Below are 19,547 nucleotides of genomic sequence, written 5' to 3'. Positions count from 1 at the left end.
GTATATTTGTCAATGTTATTCTCAGAGGCTCCCCGGGAACATATCCCAGTCCGCATGATCAAAACAATCTTGAAGCGTGGATTCCGATTGGTCAGACCAGCGTTGAATAGTCCTGCCTATAGGAAGGGAGGAGCAAAATGGAGTCATGATCAGATTTGCCGAATGGAGGGTGGGGGAGGGCCTTGTAGGCATCCCGGAAGTTGGAGTAGCAGTGGTCGAGTGTTTTTAGCAGCGAGAGTACTACAAACGATGTGTTTGGTAGAACTTCGGTAGCACTTTCTTCAAATTTGCTTTAAAATCCCCAGCTACAATACATGCGGCCTCAGGATATGTGGTTTACATAAAGTTCATTGAAGTTATTTTGAGGGCCCTCGTGGTATCGGCTTGACTATAACCGAAGAGAATTCTCTTGGGAGGTAATACAGTCGGCATTTGATTGAGGTATTCTAGGTCAGGTGAACAAAGGACTTGAGTACCTGAATGTTATCACAATCACACTTCTTCCCAGAGAGATATTTATTCCTGTGCATGATGAACTAAGAACCCAACTGGTTGTACGGACTCAGATAGTAAATCCAGAGTTGTTTCAAGGAAACATGGCTATGTTACAATCCCTGATGTCTCTCTGGAAGGAGATCCTCGCCCTGAGCTCGTCAACTTTATTATCCAGAGACTGAACTTTAGCGAGTAATATACTCGGAAGCGGTGGGTGGTGTGCGCGCCTCCTGAGTTGGACTAGAAGTCCACTCCGAGTACCTCTTCACAGCCGGCGATGCTTTGGGTCAGCCTCTGGAATCAGTTCAATTGCCCTGGGGGGTACGAACAAAGGATCCTATTCGGGAAAGTCGTATTGTTAGTCGTAAATGCTGATGAGTTACCGCCACTCTGATATCCAAATGTTATTCCCGGCTGTATGTAATAATACACATCAGGCCTAATAATGTACGAAATAACACGTAAAAAACAATACTGCAAAATTGCCTGGGGGCTAGAAGCACGGCTGCCCTCTATCGGCGCCATTACGGTTAAGTTCTGTAATACGGTTCGCATATCCAAATTGCAACATGTATTTTCATAAACCATTAACATTTTATGGTCTGCATGTAGTGTTAATGTCAGATCTCAGTTTAAACCTTGCAAGTGGCATTGTCTGATTACTATGGTTCCATCTCTTCTGGCACTTGTTAATGTACACTTAACTTTTTTGCCAGGATGACAACCCCTATGTACTATATGTGTCATGTGCATCTCCCACAGTTGTAAATATTGGAATGAAACATTGGTTGGGTTCTCTGTACATTCATAGCAGGATTCTCCTTTACACAAGGAACTCACCGCTAAACTAGCTACAGTGTAATAAAAAGCATATACCACAAAGATTTGAATTTAGTGTTCAAAAACTAATCTGAAATATTTTATAATATAACCCTCTATATATTTTGTCACTTTGAAATGTATATTTTTACTTCCAGGTTAGGACTATGAACGTAGCTAATTAGAACCTTAGCCAATCAGTTTGTTGAAATTAAATGACTTAAAAAAACATTGTGTTGGTAATTAAGTTAATGTCCTTTCCAAGGATTCCAACCTTTTATTTTGTTTAAAGTTTTATAACAAAGCATGCTTCTGCATGCTTTTCTGTTCCAAACCAATCCCTTTCTCCTTCAAACTGCTTCCAAACTTTACCATTTCCTATACCTGGTTCCAAACCACACCCTGTCTCCTACACACAGTATTTGGTTTCAAACCAAGCCCCTACACGCAGCACAGTACCTGGTTGTTGTTTAACAACTTAATACAAGGTTGATATCTAGAAATCAGCTCATTTTATTCTTAACATAATACACAAAAGTCAGCCAGAGTTCACATGTAACATTGCTTATTACTACACTAACCCATGTACATAAACCAAACAAACAAACAAAAAAAAAATTAACTAACAACTTGTTAGTTATTGCTCAGTAACAAAAAGTTGGTCAGCTGGTGTCACTGGTTTTATAAACAACTTTGCAGGGGTCCCTTTGACAGTATTTATCCAGACATTTAACTGTTACCACAAACTATAAACATTAAAAAATATAATTCAAAATAAATAATTCTGTATACACATTGTCCTTTTCTTGCTGCTTTTATCCATATCCACTTAATATTGATAACGAAGTAATTGTCAGTAACATGAAATAGGTAATTATTCAGCCATCCACATTCTCCTGACACACAACCCTTAAAATTGTGTTCTGACTTAGTATAACTGTGTACTCAGCTTCAAACTATGGTTATACTTGTCAATAGGGTTCAGTTAGTTTTTTCGCTAAACCATAATGTTCCTTCCTGGGTTAACATTTGGTGACTAATAGTGTTACAAACATTGTCACAAGCATTGACTCATCTCCATTGTTTCAACTGAGGAAAGGGAATACTGAGTAAGTTGCACAACAATGCATTCAACCAAAATACACTACCGGTCAAAAGTTTTAGAACACCTACTCATTCCAGGGTTTTCCTTTATTTTTACTATTTTCTACATTGTAGAATAATAGTGAAGACATCAAAACTATGAAATAACACATGGAATCATGTAATAACCAAAAAAAAGTGTTAAATCAAAATATATTTTATATTTGAGATTCTTCAAAGTAGCCACCCTTTGCCTTGACATCATTGCACACTCTTGGCATTCTCTCAACCAACTTCATCTGGAATGCTTTTCCAATAGTCTTGAAGGAGTTCCCAAATATACTGAGCCCTTGTTGGCTGGTTTTACTTTACTCTGCGGTCCGACTCATCCCAAACCATCTCAATTTGGTTGAGGTCGGGGGATTGTGGAGGCCAGGTCATCTGATGCAGCACTCCATCACTCTCCTTCTTGGTAAAATAGCACATACACTGCCTGGAGGTGTGTTGTGGGTCATTGTCCTGTTGAAAAACAAATGACAGTCCCACTAAGCCCAAACTAGATGGGATGGCGTATTGCTGCAGAATACTGTGGTAGCCATGCTGGTTAAATGTGCCTTGAATTCTAAATAAATCACAGACAGTGTCACTAGCAATGCACCCCCACACCATAACACCCCCTCCATGCTTTACGATGGAAAATACACATGCGGCGATCATCTGTTCACCCACACTGCGTCTCACAAAGACACGGTGGTTGGAACCAAAAATCTCCAATTTAGACTCCAGACCAAAGGACAAATTTCCACCAGTCTAATGTCCATTACTCGTGTTTCTTGACCCAAGCAAGTCTCTTCTTATTATTGGTGTCTGTTAGTAGTGGTTTCTTTGCAGCAATTCGACCATAAAAGCCTGATTCACACAGTCTCATCTGAACAGTTGATGTTGAGATGTGTTTGTTACTTGAACTCTGAAGCATTTATTTAGGCTGCAATTTCTGAGGCTGGTAACTCTAATGAACTTATCCTCTGCAGCAGAGGTAACTCTGGGTCTTCCTTTCCTGTGGCGGTCCTAATGCGAGCCAGTTTCATCATAGAGCCCGATGGTTTTTGCGAGTGCACTTGAAGAAACTTTCAAAGTTCTTAATTTTCCATATTGACTGAACGTGTCTTAAAGTAATGATGGACTGTCATTTTTCTTTGCTTATTTGAGCTGTTCTTACCATAATATGGACTTTGTCTTTTACCAAATAGGGCTATCTTCTGTATATCCCCCTACCTTGTCACAACACAACTGATTGGCTGAAACACATTAAAAAGGAAAGAAATTCCACAAATTTAGAAGGCACACTTGTTAATTGAAATGCATTCCAGGTGACTACCTCATGAAGCTGGTTGAGAGAATGCCAAGAGTGTGCAAAGCTGTCATCAAGACAAAGGGTGGCTATTTGAAGAATCTCAAATATATATATTTTTTTATTTATTTGTTTAACACTTTTTTGCTTACTACATGATTCCTTATGTGTTATTTCATAGTTTTGTTGTCTTCACTATTATTCTACAAAGTAGAAAATAGTTAAAAATAAAGAAAAACCCTTGAATGAGTAGGTGTTCTAAAATTTTGGACCAGTAGTGTATGTGTTCCGCATTTAACCCAACCCCTCTGAATCAGAACACAGTTGTAAGGATTCCCTATTTGTGTCCTTCTGGGAATGAGTTAAATGCTTAGATATAAACTATACAGAATTCTGGACCACCTAGAACTTTTCCATCACAACAGTTTGGGAACCCCCATGTTATGCTACTTATCCTGCATAGTGCACACATTACACAGTGTCTACATTTTACAGTATAATGGTAAAATTACCTGTTAAAGAATGTCCAATATATTTGAGCAGTTTCATAGTCACAACTTATTTTCCCTTTGCCTCTTGATTGGAAGACTACAGTGCACAAATGTTAACATTATACTCCTTTAAAAAATGAATCGTTTAAACTAGTAACAGGACCCTGAACGGCTTCTACCGCGAGCCATAAGACTGCTAAACAGTTCGTCCGAGTAGATATTTGGTTAACTATCTGCATTGACCCCTTTTTGCACTAACTTTGACTCATCACATATGCTGCTGCTACTGTCACTTTATTCCTAGTTATATGTACATATCTACTTCAATTACCTCGTACCCCTGAACATCGACTCGGTACTATTACCCCTTGTATATAGCCAAGTTATCGTCACTCATTGTGCATCTATTGTTACTTGTATTATGTGTTTTTTATATTATTTATCTACTTTCTCTGCATTGTTGGGGGTGGGGTGGGTTCTAAGCTGACATATGGAATCATTTTAAGATGATCATAAGGTGGCTCATTTAGCTATTTGAATTTTAGGACCCCTTTAGGTATAAAAAATTTTTTTAACATTTGATATAATATTGAATTTGGCCTTTACTACTATAGCCCAAAGAGAGATACTGAATAACACATTCATAAATGGCAAAAAGACATTCAAAAAATAAATAAGAAACAAGGTTACGTGTTTGTCCTTTATCTAGGAGATATAAGAAAGCTCAGGAAATCATATACAGTACCGGTCAAACGTTTGGGCACACCTACTCATTCCAAAGTTTCTTTATATTTACTATTTTCTACATTGTAGAATAATAGTGAAGACAAACTAGGAAATAACACATGGAATCATGTAGTAACCCCAAAAAGTTTTAAACAAATCAAAATATATTTTAAATAACCGATCGACGGGTTGGTGACCACTCATCTAACATATCACTTGTATACTTCACCAAGAGGTTGTTATATATGACCAGCAAATATAAACCTTTTAGTCTTAGAAGTACAGTAGGTCAAACCTGGCCCAGAAAGCTTGATTGTGCTGTATTCACATTCATCCTGCTTGTGGCAAGTCGAGGCAGTGTGTTAGCTGGTATTCTACCTAATAAGCTAAATGTACAATATGTCTGACACCAACACAGTAATAGGTGTTCAAGCATTGACAGTTATGGTAATAAATACAAATCATTCAAGATGTGTCTCATGTTCACTACTGTTTTTGAACCTACTTATTGTTGAACAAATGACTTATCGATAGATTGGAATATCTACACTGGCTAAAACTAGCATCACTACTCAAAGGACATTAATACAAAAAGAGCTGTGAGAGCTACTCTTTACTAACCACATGGTCTTCCTCAGAGTACAGTCTGACTTCAGACAAGACGAGATTGACAGCGTGAGTCAACACAGTTCTATGTGAGAGCTCGGTTCTGTAACAGTCTAATGAGTGTGAGGACATCTTTACTAACTAGCAGTATAAATTCATTATGGTCAAACTCTACTCAAATAATACCCACAGTCCATTGTACAGAAATTCTTCTGACGATTGGTCCTCAAAAGGTGTTCCCTTGGTTCTGTCACATCGATGTCAGGAGGAAGATGAAGCTGAGAAAGTAATGAGAGATTTGTTGGTTAATTCACTCAACATCCCCCATTATTTCAAAACAATTACAATTTGTACAAAACTATTTGCATACTTATCGAGGCTACTTACATACACTTATTTAATTATGTATAATAATTGATAGCAGTTATCAATTGTTCACATCAACAAATTTGCGGAATGCATACCTACTGAAATGTTTAAGCTTGGTAAAGAGGTCCCGTTGTCTCTTCAATAGGTTCTGCAGAACAACAAAAAAATGCTGAACATTTTTACTGTATTTTCACCAGAACCCAAAGAGGTCAAAATGCTACAATAAGTTTAATGACTGACAATGTTAGTTTATCAGGAGATGGTAGCCGTGAGCCCTACCACGAAGGGGCCTATTGTTTGCTGTGCATCGATGCACCATGACCCCAATGATCAATACTGCAATGAGCAGAACAACTGCCAGCACAGAGAAACTGGAAATAGCTGCAAGTCTCCAGACATCAGATCTCTCCTCTGTAAATGTGCCTGAAAAGGGGACATATTGGTCAAAGGGGACAGTTTTGGTTATGTGCAAGATTTAGTTGTAAGTTAAATTATTAGCTAAGGAACATTCAAACTTAACTTACAAGTGTTACATGAAGGGGTCTTTGGATACTGCTTGCATGTTGAGCAGGATACGCATTGGTCTATGTCTGAACTCCAGAACTCTTTACTGGTGCATAGGCCTGTGAAAAAAAACAAATGGAGAGGCTTAATCCTCTGACAGCATTTACCCTTTGAATGACCACAATTTGTGACTCATACTGTACATTTGCTCATTGGGAAATGTTCCTCTACCTCACCAAAGCAAATTAACTATTGGAATGGAGTGTGTATATATTATTTTCCTTCAACATTGGTCAGTGTCCTGCACAGTGAGAATCATAGATCTGCTTGAAGTCTTTGGACAGCAACCTAAGTATGTAGATGTTTTTAAAACCTGCCAATAAAAAAAGGTATGCACTCAGTCTGTGTGGTCTCTGAAAGGAATTGTTTTGGCCCAATAATAAAGAAATCGTATGACATCAAGTCTAAAGAAATTGAGAAGATCCGAGAAACTGTGGGTTTCCTCTTCTTATAAAATGAGTTGGGGAATTCCTTTGGTTTTGCACCTACACGTAAATTAACATTACTCACTGGCTTTGTGTGTACAAGCATGGTGAGACAGGCAGGATGTGTCATCAAGACCAGCTTTGCCGCATTGTTTTGGGTGTTTGACTTCTAGAGAAGTTGGTGAGACTGAAAGCATAGCAGCATTGAACGGTGGTTCCTCCCTGACTGACACACGTCATAAACTAGATAAACATTTCTACATCCCTTGAGACACTACAAACGGAAACCTCATATATCCTTTTAGAGAAGCCACAGCCAGCAGTACCAGACTAATATACACTACATGACCATAAGTATGTGGACACCAAAGGTGTTCGATGGGGTTGAGGTCAAGGTAATGTGCAGGCCAGTCGAGTTCTTCCACACCGATCAACAAACCATTTCTGTATGGACCTTGCTTTGTGAACGGGGGCAATGTCATGCTGAAACAGAGCCTTCCCTAAACTGTTTCCACAACGTTGGAAGCACAGAATCGAACATTGAATGCTGTAGTGGTAAGATTTCCCTTCACTGGAAGGGGCCTAGGCCAAAGGGGGCCTAGGCCAAACCATGAAAACAGCCCCAGACCATAATTCCTCCTCCACCAAACTTTACAGTTGGCACTATGCATTGGGGCAGGTAGCGTTCTCCTGGCATCCGCCAAACCCAGATTCGGCCGTCGGACTGCCAGATGGTGAAGCATGATTTAATCGCTCCAGGGAACGCATTTCCACTGCTCCAGAGTCCAATAGCGGCGACCTTTACACCACTCCAGCCAATGCTTGGCATTGCACATGGTGCTCTTAGGCTTGCTTGTGTGCAGCTGCTTGGCCATGGAAACCCATTTCATGAAGCCCCCGACAAACAGTTTTTGTTGCTTCCAGAGGCAATTTGGAACTCGTAGTGAGTGTTGCAACCGAGGACAGACAATGTTTACGTGCTTAAGCACTCGGCGCTCCCGTTATGTGAGCTTGTGTTGCCTACCACTTCGCAGCTGAGCCAATATGGCTCCTAGATATTTAATTTCACAATAATAGCACTTACAGTTGACCGGGGCAGCTCTAGCAGGGCAGACATTTGACTAACTGACTTATTGGAAAGGTAGAATCCTATGATGGTGCCACATTGAAAAAGTCAGAGCTCTACACTAAGGCCATTCTCCTGTCAATGTTTGTCTATGGAGATTGCATGGCGGTGTGCTCAATTTTATACACCTGTCAGCAACGGGTGTGGCTGAAATTGCTGAATCCACTCATTTGAAGGGGTGTCCACATACTTTTGTATACAGTGCATTCAGAAAGTATTCAGACCCCTTGACTTTTTCCATATTGTTACATTACAGCCTTATTCTAAAATTTATGAAATAAAAAAGGTTTCCTCATTAATCTACACACAATATCCCATAATGACAAAGCAAAAACAGGTTTAGAAATGTTTGCAAATCTATAAAAAACTGAAATACCATAAGTATTCAGACCCTTTGCTATGAGACTTGATATTGAGCTCAGGTGTATCCTGTTTCCATTAATCATCCTTGAGATGTTTCTACAACTTGGAGTCCACCTATGGTAAATTCAATTGATTGGACATGATTTGAAAAAGGCACACACCGGTCTATATAACGTCCCACAGTTGACAGTGCATGTCAGAACAAAAACCAAGCCATGAGGTCGAGGGAATTTTCCGTAGAGCTCCAAAACAGGATTGTATCGAGGCACAGATCTAGGGAAGGTCCCCAAGAACACAGTGGCCTCCATTCTTAAATGGAATAAGTTTGGAACCACCAAGATTCTTCCTAGAACTGTCCGCCCAGCCAAACTGAGCAGTCGGGGGAGAAGGGCCTTGGTCAGGGAGGTGACCAAGAACCTGATGGGCACTCTGACAGAGCTCCTCTGTGGAGCTGGTAGAACCTTCCAGAAGGACAACCATCTTTCAGCACTCCAATTTTTTTCACCTTTATTTAACCAAGTTGGCTAGTTGAGAACAAGTTGTCATTTACAACTGCGACCTGGCCAAGAAAAAGCAAAGCAGTGCGACACAAACAACAACAGAGTTACACATGGAATAGAAAAGCGTACAGTCAACAAGACAATAGAAAAAAACAAAGTCTATATACAGTGTGTGCAAATGGCGTTAGGAGGTAAGCAATAAATAAGCCATAGTAGCAAATTAATTACAATTTAGCAGATTAACACTGGGTGATAAATGAGCAGATGACGATGTGCAAGTCGAGATACTGGTGTGCAAAAGAGCAGAAAAGTAAATAAAAACAATATGGGGATGAGGTAGGTAGATTGGGTGGGCTATTTACAGATGGACTATGTACAGCTACAGCGATCGGTTAGCTGCTCAGATAGCTGATGTTTAAAGTTAGTGAGGGAAATATAAAGAAAGTCTCCAGCTTCAGCGATTTTTGCAATTCGTTCCAGTCATTGGCAGCAGAGAACTGGAAGGAAAGGCGGCGAAAGGAGGTGTTGGCTTTGGGGATGACTAGTGAGATATACCTGCTGGGGCGCGTGCTACGGGTGGATGTTGTTATTGTGACCAGTGAGCTGAGAAAAGGCGGAGCTGAGATGACCTGGAGCCAGTGGGTCTGGCGACGAATATGTAGCGAGGGCCAGCTGACTAGAGCACACAGGTTGCAGTGGTGGGTGGTATAAGGGGCTTTAGTAACAAAATGGATGGCACTGTGATAGACTGCATCCAGTTTGCTGAGTAGAGTATTGGAAGCTATTTTGTAAATGACATCGCCGAAGTCGAGGATCGGTAGGATAGTCAGTTTTACTAGGTTAAGTTTGGCGGTGTGAGTGAAGGAGGCTTTGTTGCGAAATAGAAAGCAGATTCTAGATTTGATTTTGGATTGGAGATGTTTAATATGAGTCTGGAAGGAGAGTTTACAGTCTAGCCAGACACCTAGGTATTTGTAGTTGCCCACATATTCTAGGACAGAACCGTCCAGGGTAGTGATGCTAGTCAGGGGCGTGCGGGTGTGGGCAGCGAAAGGTTAAAAAGCATGCATTTGGTTTTACTAGTGTTTAAGAGCAGTTGGAGGCCACGGAAGGAGTGTTGTATGGCATTGAAGCTCGTTTGGAGGTTAGTTAACACAGTGTCCAAAGAAGGGCCAGATGTATACAGAATGGTGTCGTCTGCGTAGAGGTGGATCAGAGAATCACCAGTAGCATGTGCGACATCAATGACGTATACAGAGAAAAGAGTCGGCCTGAGAATTGAACCCTGTGGCACCCCCATAGAGACTGCCAGAGGTCTGGACAACAGGCCCTCCGATTTGACACACTGAACTCTATCAGAGAAGTAGTTGGTGAACCAGGCGAGGCAGTCATTTGAGAAACCAAGGCTATGGAGTCAAAAGCCTTGGACAGGTCGATGAAGACGGCTGCACAGTACTGTCTTTTATCGATGGCGGTTATGATATCGTTTAGTACCTTGAGCGTGGCTGAGGTGCACCCGGATTGCACAGCGAAGTTACGGTGGGATTCGAAAATGGTCAGTGATCTGTTTATTGACTTGGCTTTCCAAGACTTTAGAGAGGCAGGGCAGGATGGATATAGGTCTATAACAGTTTGGGTCTAGAGTGTCACCCCCTTTGAAGAGGGGGATGGCCACGGCAGCTTTCCAATCTTTAGTGATCTCGGACAATACGAAAGAGAGGTTAAACAGACTGGTAATAGGGGTTGCAACAATGGTGGCGGATAGTTTTAGAAAGAGAGGGTCCAGATTGTCTAGCCCAGCTGATTTGTACGGGTCCAGGTTTTGCAGCTCTTTCAGAACATCTGCAATCTGGATTTAGGTGAAGGAGTAGCTGGGGAGGCTCAGGAAAGTAGCTGCGGGGTGGGGTGGGGGGTGGGGGGGGGGGGGGGTTAGAGCTGTTGGGCTGGGCAGCCAGCCATAGGGAAATGCTTATTGGTGACTGTGTTACCTAGCCTCAGTGCAGTGGGCAGCTGGGAGGAGGTGCTCTTGTTCTCCATGGACTTTACAGTGTCCCAAAACTTTTTGGAGTTAGAGCTACAGGATGCAACTTTCTGTTTGAAGAAGCTAGCCTTTGCTTTCCTGACTGACTGCGTGTATTGGTTCCTGACTTACCTGAACAGTTGCATATCGCAGGGACTATTCGCCACAGGGTGTTTTTATGCTGGTCAAGGGCAGTCAGGTCTGGAGTGAACCAAGGGTTATATCTGTTCTTAGTTCTACATTTTTTTGAAAGGGGCATGCTTATTTAAGATGGTGAGGAAATTAATTTTAAAAGAACGACCTGGCATCCTCGACTGACGGGATGAGGTCAATATCCTTCCAGGATACCCGGGCCATATCAATTAGAAAGGCCTGCTCGCAGAAGTGTTTTAGGGAGCGTTTGACAGTGATGAGGGGTGGTCCTGATTGAAAACAGCAGAGGTGTATTTGGAGGGCAAGTTGGTCAGGATAATATCTATGTTTACGGATTTAGGGTTGTACCTGGTGGGTTCCTTGATGATTTGTGTGAGATTGAGGGCATCTATCTTAGATTGTAGGACTGCAGGGGTGTTAAGCATATCCCATTTCAGGTCACCTAACAAAACAAACTCTGAAGATAGATGAGGGGCGATCAATTCACATATGGTGTCCAGGGCACAGCTGGAAGCTGAGGGGGGTCTATAACAGGCGGCAACAGTGAGAGACTTATTTCTGGAGAGATTAAGTTTTAAAATTATAAACTAACTGTTTGGGCATAGACCTGGAAAGTATGACAGAACTTTGCAAGCTATCTCTGCAGTATATTGCAACTCCTCCCCCTTCGGCAGTTCTTTCTTGACGGAAAATGTTGTAGTTGGGTATGGAAATCTCAGAATTTTTGGTGGCCTTCCTAAGCCTGGATTCAGACACGGCAAGGACATCAGGGTTGGCGGAGTGTGCTAAAGCAGTGAGTAAAACAAACTTAGGGAGGAGGCTTCTGATGTTAACATGCATGAGACCAAGGCTTTTTCGATTACAGATGTCAACAAATGAGAGTGCCTGGGGACACACAGGGCCTGGGTTAACCTCCACATCACCCGAGGAACAGAGGAGGAGTAGGATGAGGGTATGGCTAAAGGATATCAAAACTGGTCGTCTAGTGCGTTGGGGACAGAGAATAAAAGGAGCAGATTTCTGGGTGTGGTGGAATAGAGTCAGGACATAATGTGCAGAGAGGGGTATGGTGGGGTGCGGGTACAGTGGAGTTAAGCCCAGGCACTGAGTGATGATAAGAGAGGTTGCATCTCTGGACGTGCTGGTTATACTGGGTGAGGTCACCGCATGTGTGGGGGGTGAGACAAAGGAGGAATCTGAGGCATGTAGAGTGGGACTAGGGGCTCCACTGTAAACTAAAACAATGATAACTATACTAATCAACAGTATACAAGGCATATTGACATTTGAGAGAGACATAAAGCGAGGCATAAAGCAATCACAGGTGTTGATTGGGAGAGCTAGCTAAGACAACAACAGCTAAATCAGCTAAGACGACAACAACAGGTAAAATGGAGATGAATGGGCAGAGAGGGTCGGTTAACTACACACAGGGCCTGAGTTCGGGGCTAGGGCCGACAGATAAAACAAAAAAAAGAAGGAAAAAGAAAAGATGAATGCCAAGCGTCACGTCTGGAGGAAACCTGGCACCATCCCTACGGTGAAGCATGATGGTGGCAGCATCAGGCTGTGGGGATGTTTTTCAGTGGCAGGGAGTGGGAGACTAGTCAGGATCGAGGGAAAGATTCTAGGACAGAACAGAGAGATCCTTGATGAAAGATCCTGAGAGCTCTGGAGCAGGTTAAGACTGGGGCGAAGGTTCCCATTCCAACAGGATAATGAGCCTAAGCACACAGCAAAGACAAAGCAGGAGTGGCTTTGGGACAAGTCTCTGAATGTCCTTGAGTGGCCAGCCAAAGCCCGGACTTGAACCCCATCAAACATCTCTGTGGAGAGACCTGAAAATAGCTGTGCAGCGACGCTCCCCATCCAACCTGACAGAGCTTGAGAGGATCTGCTGAGAAGAATGGGAGAAACTCCCCAAATACAGGTGTGCCAAGCTTGTAACATCATACCCAAGAAGACTCGAGGCTGTAATCATTGCCAAAGTTGCTTCAACTGAGTAAAGGGTCTGAATACTTATGTAAATGTAATATTTCCGCTTTCTTTTTTGTTATACATTTGCAAAAACCTGTTTTTGCTTTGTCATTGGGGAGTGTGTGTAGATTGATGAGGGGATTTTTTTTTTTTTAAATCAATTTTAGAATATGGCTGTAACGTAACAACGTAGAAAAAGTCAAGGGGTCTAAATACTTTCTGAATGCACTGTATATACACTGCTCAAAAAAATAAAGGGAACACTTAAACAACACAATGTAACTCCAAGTCAATCACACTTGTGTGAAATCAAACTGTCCACTTAGGAAGCAACACTGATTGACAATACATTTCACATGCTGTTGTGCAAATAGAATAGACAACAGGTGGAAATGATAGCCAATTAGCAAGACACCCCCAATAAAGGAGTGGTTCTGCAGGTGGTGACCACAGACCACTTCTCAGTTCATATGCTTCCCGGCTGATGTTTTGGTCACTTTTGAATGCTGGCGGTGCTTTCACTCTAGTGGTAGCATGAGACGGGGTCTACAACCCACACAAGTGGCTCAGGTAGTGCAGCTCATCCAGGATGGCACATCAATGCGAGCTGTGGCAAGAAGGTTTGCTGTGTCTGTCAGCGTAGTGTCCAGAGCATGGAGGTGCTACCAGGAGACAGGCCAGTACATCAGGAGACGTGGAGGAGGCCGTAGGAGGACAACAACCCAGCAGCAGGACCGCTACCTCTGCCTTCGTGCAAGGAGGAGCAGGAGGAGCACTGCCAGAGCCCTGCAAAATGACCTCCAGCAGGCCATAAATGTGCATATGTCTGCTCAAACTGTCAGAAACAGACTCCATGAGGGTGGTATGAGGGCCCGACGTCCACAGGTGGGGGTTGTGCTTACAGCCCAACACCGTGCAGGACGTTTGGCATTTGCCAGAGAACACCAAGATTGGCAAATTCGCCACTGGCGCCCTGTGCTCTTCACAGATGAAAGCAGGTTCACACTGAGCACATGTGACAGACGTGACAGAGTCTGGAGACGCCATGGAGAACGTTCTGCTGCCTGCAACATCCTCCAGCATGACCGGTTTGGCGGTGGGTCAGTCATGGTGTGGGGTGGCATTTCTTTGGGGGGCCGCACAGCCCTCCATGTGCTCGCCAGAGGTAGCCTGACTGCCATTAGGTACCGAGATGAGATCCTCAGACCCCTTGTGAGACCATATGCTGGTGCGGTTGGCCCTGGGTTCCTCCTAATGCAAGACAATGCTAGACCTCATGTGGCTGGAGTGTGTCAGCAGTTCCTGCAAGAGGAAGGCATTGATGCTATGGACTGGCCCGCCCGTTCCCCAGACCTGAATCCAATTGAGCACATCTGGGACATCATGTCTCGCTCCATCCACCAACGCCATGTTGAACCACAGACTGTCCAGGAGTTGGCGGATGCTTTAGTCCAGGTCTGGGAGGAGATCCCTCAGGAGACCATCCGCCACCTCATCAGGAGCATGCCCAGGCGTTGTAGGGAGGTCATACAGGCACGTGGAGGCCACACACACTACTGAGCCTCATTTTGACTTGTTTTAAGGACATTACATCAAAGTTGGATCAGCCTGTAGTGTGGTTTTCCACTTTAATTTTGAGTGTGACTCCAAATCCAGACCTCCATGGGTTGATAAATTGGATTTCCATTGATTATTTTTGTGTGATTTTGTTGTCAGCACAATCAACTATGTAAAGAAAAAAGTATTTAATAAGATTATTTCATTCATTCAGATCTAGGATGTGTTATTTTAGTGTTCCCTTTATTTTTTTGAGCAGTGTAGTTTAGACAAGGCACATTTAAATAAATATATGTAAAGTGAAGAAGTATTGAAGGAAAAGGTCTGCAATGTTAATTAAACTCAGTAAAGAATAAAGCATGATGGTAAATGAAATGTGATCACAGCACTAAACAAACGTGTAAATAATGTAATGAAAAACCTGTTACTTTACAGAGTTAATAGTTCACTTTGACGTCTTCACATCAATAGATTCAATCATTGACGTTGTTAGGGTTAAACTGGCTATTTTGTTTGCATAACCTATATAATATACCGGGGAAGCTATGCTACAATATTAAGTATATAAACTACGGATAAGTCAACTGCTGAAGACAAGAACTACAACCGGCGACAGGAAGTGCATCACGAGGCTGGGACCAGCCTGCCCGCCGACGATAGGAGGAGCAAGTTTAAACCACGCTCCTCCTCCCTCTGACAGGCCAGCATTGAGCGGGAACTATCTCTGTCAGAGTATATAAGAGAGAACAATAGGATGTGACGCTCTCTTCTCTGTCTGCCCTGTGTGGTGTCACAGCGAGACCGTATATATATATACGAACAACTTATTTACCATACACGTGTTTGCAATAATTAAAGAACAAAGAAAACTTGAGTTACTCTTTGCCAAATAATTTGTTCTAATACCAGATTTGAATTGACGCGACCTTACAACGTGATGTAAAGATAGAGTTAAATAAGATGAAGATTATAGTTTGCTATTTCTTGAGCTCAAAGGTCACACAAGGGTTAAAGTTCTAGCTATCCAGTGTAATCAGGTGTTCACAATGTCATTTGTTATTTTGTAATTCAGCATGTTACCACATGGGCAATGTACTTAATTGAGAAAATGTTGACAATTTTCAACATTCACGGCAAACAGTTGGAAGGATGCATACTTTTTAATAACCTGCCGCATTATCTCACCATTCCACATTACTTTAATCATGGGTGTAATATAGGCTATGATTGGTGTGGTGTTGATCAGTCATACTTACAGGATTCTTCTTTTAGTTGCATTTAGCATCAGCTGCTTTGTAACTCAGTGAAACGATACCAAAAGGTCAGTACTGAGTGACACAATGATGTAAGACAAAGGTGTGAGATAAGAGTGCAGGAAATTGGAGACAAGTCAGCACTTGCATGAAATCTACAGTATCAAACAGTCAGTCTGGGTTTCCATGGTAAGATAGCAGATGATGCATGTTATCAGTTAGTGTTTTATTTTTCAAGGGATTCTCATCTTCGTCTGTCATACCCAGGGGCGGAAATCCCGGGGGGGACGGGGGACACATGACCCCCCCCATCCTGGGAAAAATATGATTTGTCCCCCCCCAATATATCACTGAAACATAACTATGTAATTTAAATAATATTAATAATACGCAATGAAAGCAATTGTGCTGATTATAGACACTTAATAGCGCGTTTAAGTTTCAAAAGATTGCGACCCCCCCACCCTTTTCCTCACAATGGTTTGATCCACTGGCAAGGTAACAGAGGGGTCGTGTCTACTGTCTGAAAGGCACTCAATGAACGTAACTGACGTAAAGTTAATCCAGTCAATTGCGCACACACACTAGCTGATTATGCAGAGCTAGCGCGCAAATATTAACTATTAAGCTAGCTAGTACCTATTCCATTTATTTGGCCTCGTCAAAGATGGAATCTTTGCTATCGTCAATTTATTCCGAGATCAGCATGCAGATGATGTAAGTTAGTGCTTCAAAGTCCCTGTGATAAGGTTAGCGATAAACTGAAGTCCAAACTGAACAGAACTACACTCTTCTTCTACCATTGTCTTAAATATATTTAATGGTCTCGTTGCAAAAGCTAAATTGTCGCAAGGGAACTTTTATTTATTTATTTTATTTAACCCGGGTAGAAAAGATTATAGCAAACACCACTGAAACGGAATTGGTGCTCGCTTGCTTTGCAAATTCAGCTATTGTTGGAAGCCAGCCAATATGAAACAAACTATTACAATTACAAAAGGTTGCAGCATATGTTGTGTAAATGGTGAACTCATACAGCTGTCAACTCTTGTCATTTTAATCCGTTTCACATTTGCTAGCTACCTTTTAGATCGAAGCCCAAATAGAATGATAAAAGATAAGATGATAGAAGCCCATCTCCTACTGTAAATAACCTACACACTGTGTGTGTGTGTAGCCAGCCAGCCAGGTAAAAAAATGGCAGAAAAATTAAAGACGGACATCAGAGTATTTTTCAGTACACCAAAACGCAAAGTAAGAACCCTAGTAGCCTAATATTTCAAAGACTAGTTGATAAAATGTTCATAAGAAAGAAATGAAATTCTAATGGAAATGTTTCACAATGATGTCATTAGGCAGAGCAGGCAACAGATGGCACACAGACAGCAGAGTTGGGGACAGATATGCAGGGTTAGACTGGCAGAGACAGGGAGTCTCAGGTAAGTTTGTTGAGTCTTTGTTTGGCAACATTATGAAAGGTTCTCAATTTTTTTGACTTGTAAAATAGGAACATAATTGGAAAATGCCATGGATACCCCCACTCTCAACTTAAACTGGTGACTGAACTAAGATTTGTTAAAGGCAATGGTATTGCTGTTGTGAGTAGTTGTGTAGTTTTGGGTACCGGTAGTTAGGAGTACGGCAAACACCTTATTTCTTTGGTTCCTCAATATACATTTACCATATTACAATGTAGGCTATGTGTTACAGCACTACTTTTGGTGTCCCCCTCAGGAATTGCTCTTGAGAAAATTTCATGTAATTGTCCCCCCCAAAGTTGATATCAGATTTTCGCCCCTGGTCATACCATGACTGCTAATGTTAGAATTGACGTGTGCTAGCTGTTAGGCCTTCATATTCTGCATGAGAAGGTGTCACTTGAAAAGAGGGGGGAGGGTAAGTAGATTTATATTTGATAAATAATCATAGGAAATCAACACTGGTAGCCTATAGTGTCAGCCCCACCACCTGCACAATTCCAATTCACCCGTGGGTCGAGGGTGCAAGCTAAATCTCGGAAAACTCTTGACGGCATTCTGCCTTCTCCCTACAGTTCTCAACCAGTAACATGCCGAAGCTGTGTTTTATAGTTTCGAAACGTCAATAATCATCGCTTGCGACACGGCTTTCGAAACATATGGCCCTTATATTTCATCAGCGAGAAAGAATCCATTAAATAAAACACACTTACTGTAGCAGTTTTGCACAGCTCAATACCGGGCCTCCGTCCGACGCAACTACACTTCCCATGTTAGGCTTACATTCAGGTGTTCAGGGCATGCTAGATACTTAGTACAGTTGGTCGCCTCATGTCTTCCGTAAACAATCGCTGGATTATGGAGATATGGCCGTGGGGAACACTAACAAGGTGTGTATAAATGTAACGTTTTTTTTTTGAAAATTATTTATCGTTGATATGAAAGATAAGGTCCTTATGCTTCCAAACCCGTACCGCAAGCGACACTTGTTTATTTTCAGATTGAGCTTCGAGGATCTTAACAAAACTCCCCCTTACATAAGACGCCTTCATCCAATGACTCTTATGTGTAATATAATGGAACTGAGAGTCATGATCAAGGGCAAGCCTATTTCAGCATTTTCTACATTGTTTACCTGGTCTGGTCAATGCTTAAACAGTCTCACATGCATGCAATAAATAATAACGTTCTCATAACTGAGAGCCACCCTAGAAAATAAAGGAATTCTTAATGTGCTGGGAATGGGAGAACATTTTTTCTCAAGTTCAAAGTCACCAATTATGCTAATCATTTATACATCCTCAAGCAAGTAAAGAAGTTATTTCTTTTCTGTTGCCAACTACAAGTAGGCTACACCATTCAATTAGGTCTGTCCTCACCCGTTGGCATGGATGGAGTGAAATAAGGTGATTAGAATGCGGAACCGGTGAGAAGGCAGCTGGTAGAAAACTCGATAAGCAACCCTTTTATCCGACTCAATTTGAGAGGCCATGCGATGATTCCATGTTCTTAAATAAAACACGAATTCCCATGCGATTAAAAGTGAGAGAAAATAAAGTTTTCGCATTTCAAATAAAACATTTCTTACAAGTCTTTTTCTACTTGCCCTTACATAGACATGTCAACGAAAACAAACTTTGTACAATTACATTTTAGCACAAAGTTTAAGAAAAAATATTTGACTTACTTTGCCCATTCACTCCGTTTAGTTTCACAATTGTCGCAATGATCAGTCCACAAAGCGCACAGAGAATGTATGAAGCCATCGTTCTTGTATAAACGCAATTCCCGAAAGTTCATCTGATGAACACACCGTGTTGGGGAGTAGTCTGAGCCTTGTTTTAATAGAGTACACACCCACGCTAACAGTTGAACTCCTATGAGTCATTTCCTATGTACTGTACTGAAATTCTCAATGTATTGCGCATGAAGCACAGCGGTCTGGACAGGCAGGAAACTTAATGATACTACAATAAACGAAACTGAAATGTTGTAAAGAGAGAAATGTCAATGGATCATTCAACGGCGTCAACACCACAGCCACTGCTAGCTAGCCAACTTTACCAACTATCAGTACTGTAGAAACTAAATACATTACAACGGAACGATTTGATTAGTGTAATGTTAGCTAGCCACATAGTTGTCTTTGTATCAAAGATAAAGGTAAACGCAGCCACTGCTAGCTAGCCAA

The 19,547-nt window shown here is 41.9% G+C and overlaps 1 long non-coding RNA gene across 3 annotated transcripts; it reads right to left on the bottom strand.

Annotated features, from left to right (window-relative positions):
- Nucleotides 1-1,807: 1,807 nt before the first annotated feature.
- Nucleotides 1,808-19,397, bottom strand: LOC106578269 (uncharacterized). 3 transcript variants are annotated; one of them, XR_001322401.3, is made up of 5 exons: nt 19,044-19,397; nt 6,465-6,563; nt 6,181-6,363; nt 6,036-6,088; nt 1,808-5,849 (listed from the first exon to the last, which is right to left on the bottom strand). It is a non-coding gene; the product is annotated as an uncharacterized LOC106578269 (long non-coding RNA). The 3 variants fall into 3 exon arrangements; XR_001322402.3 differs by having other exon boundaries at nt 6,040-6,088; XR_001322404.3 differs by having other exon boundaries at nt 6,220-6,363.
- Between the last annotated feature and the right edge of the window lie 150 nt (nt 19,398-19,547).

The sequence above is a fragment of the Salmo salar genome, chromosome 19, assembly GCF_965601325.2.
Source record: "Salmo salar chromosome 19, fSalSal1, whole genome shotgun sequence".
In the NCBI taxonomy this organism is placed as follows: domain Eukaryota; kingdom Metazoa; phylum Chordata; class Actinopteri; order Salmoniformes; family Salmonidae; genus Salmo; species Salmo salar.
The sequence above is the reverse complement of the archived record's forward strand: the minus strand, read 5'-3'. Positions and strand labels throughout refer to the sequence as shown.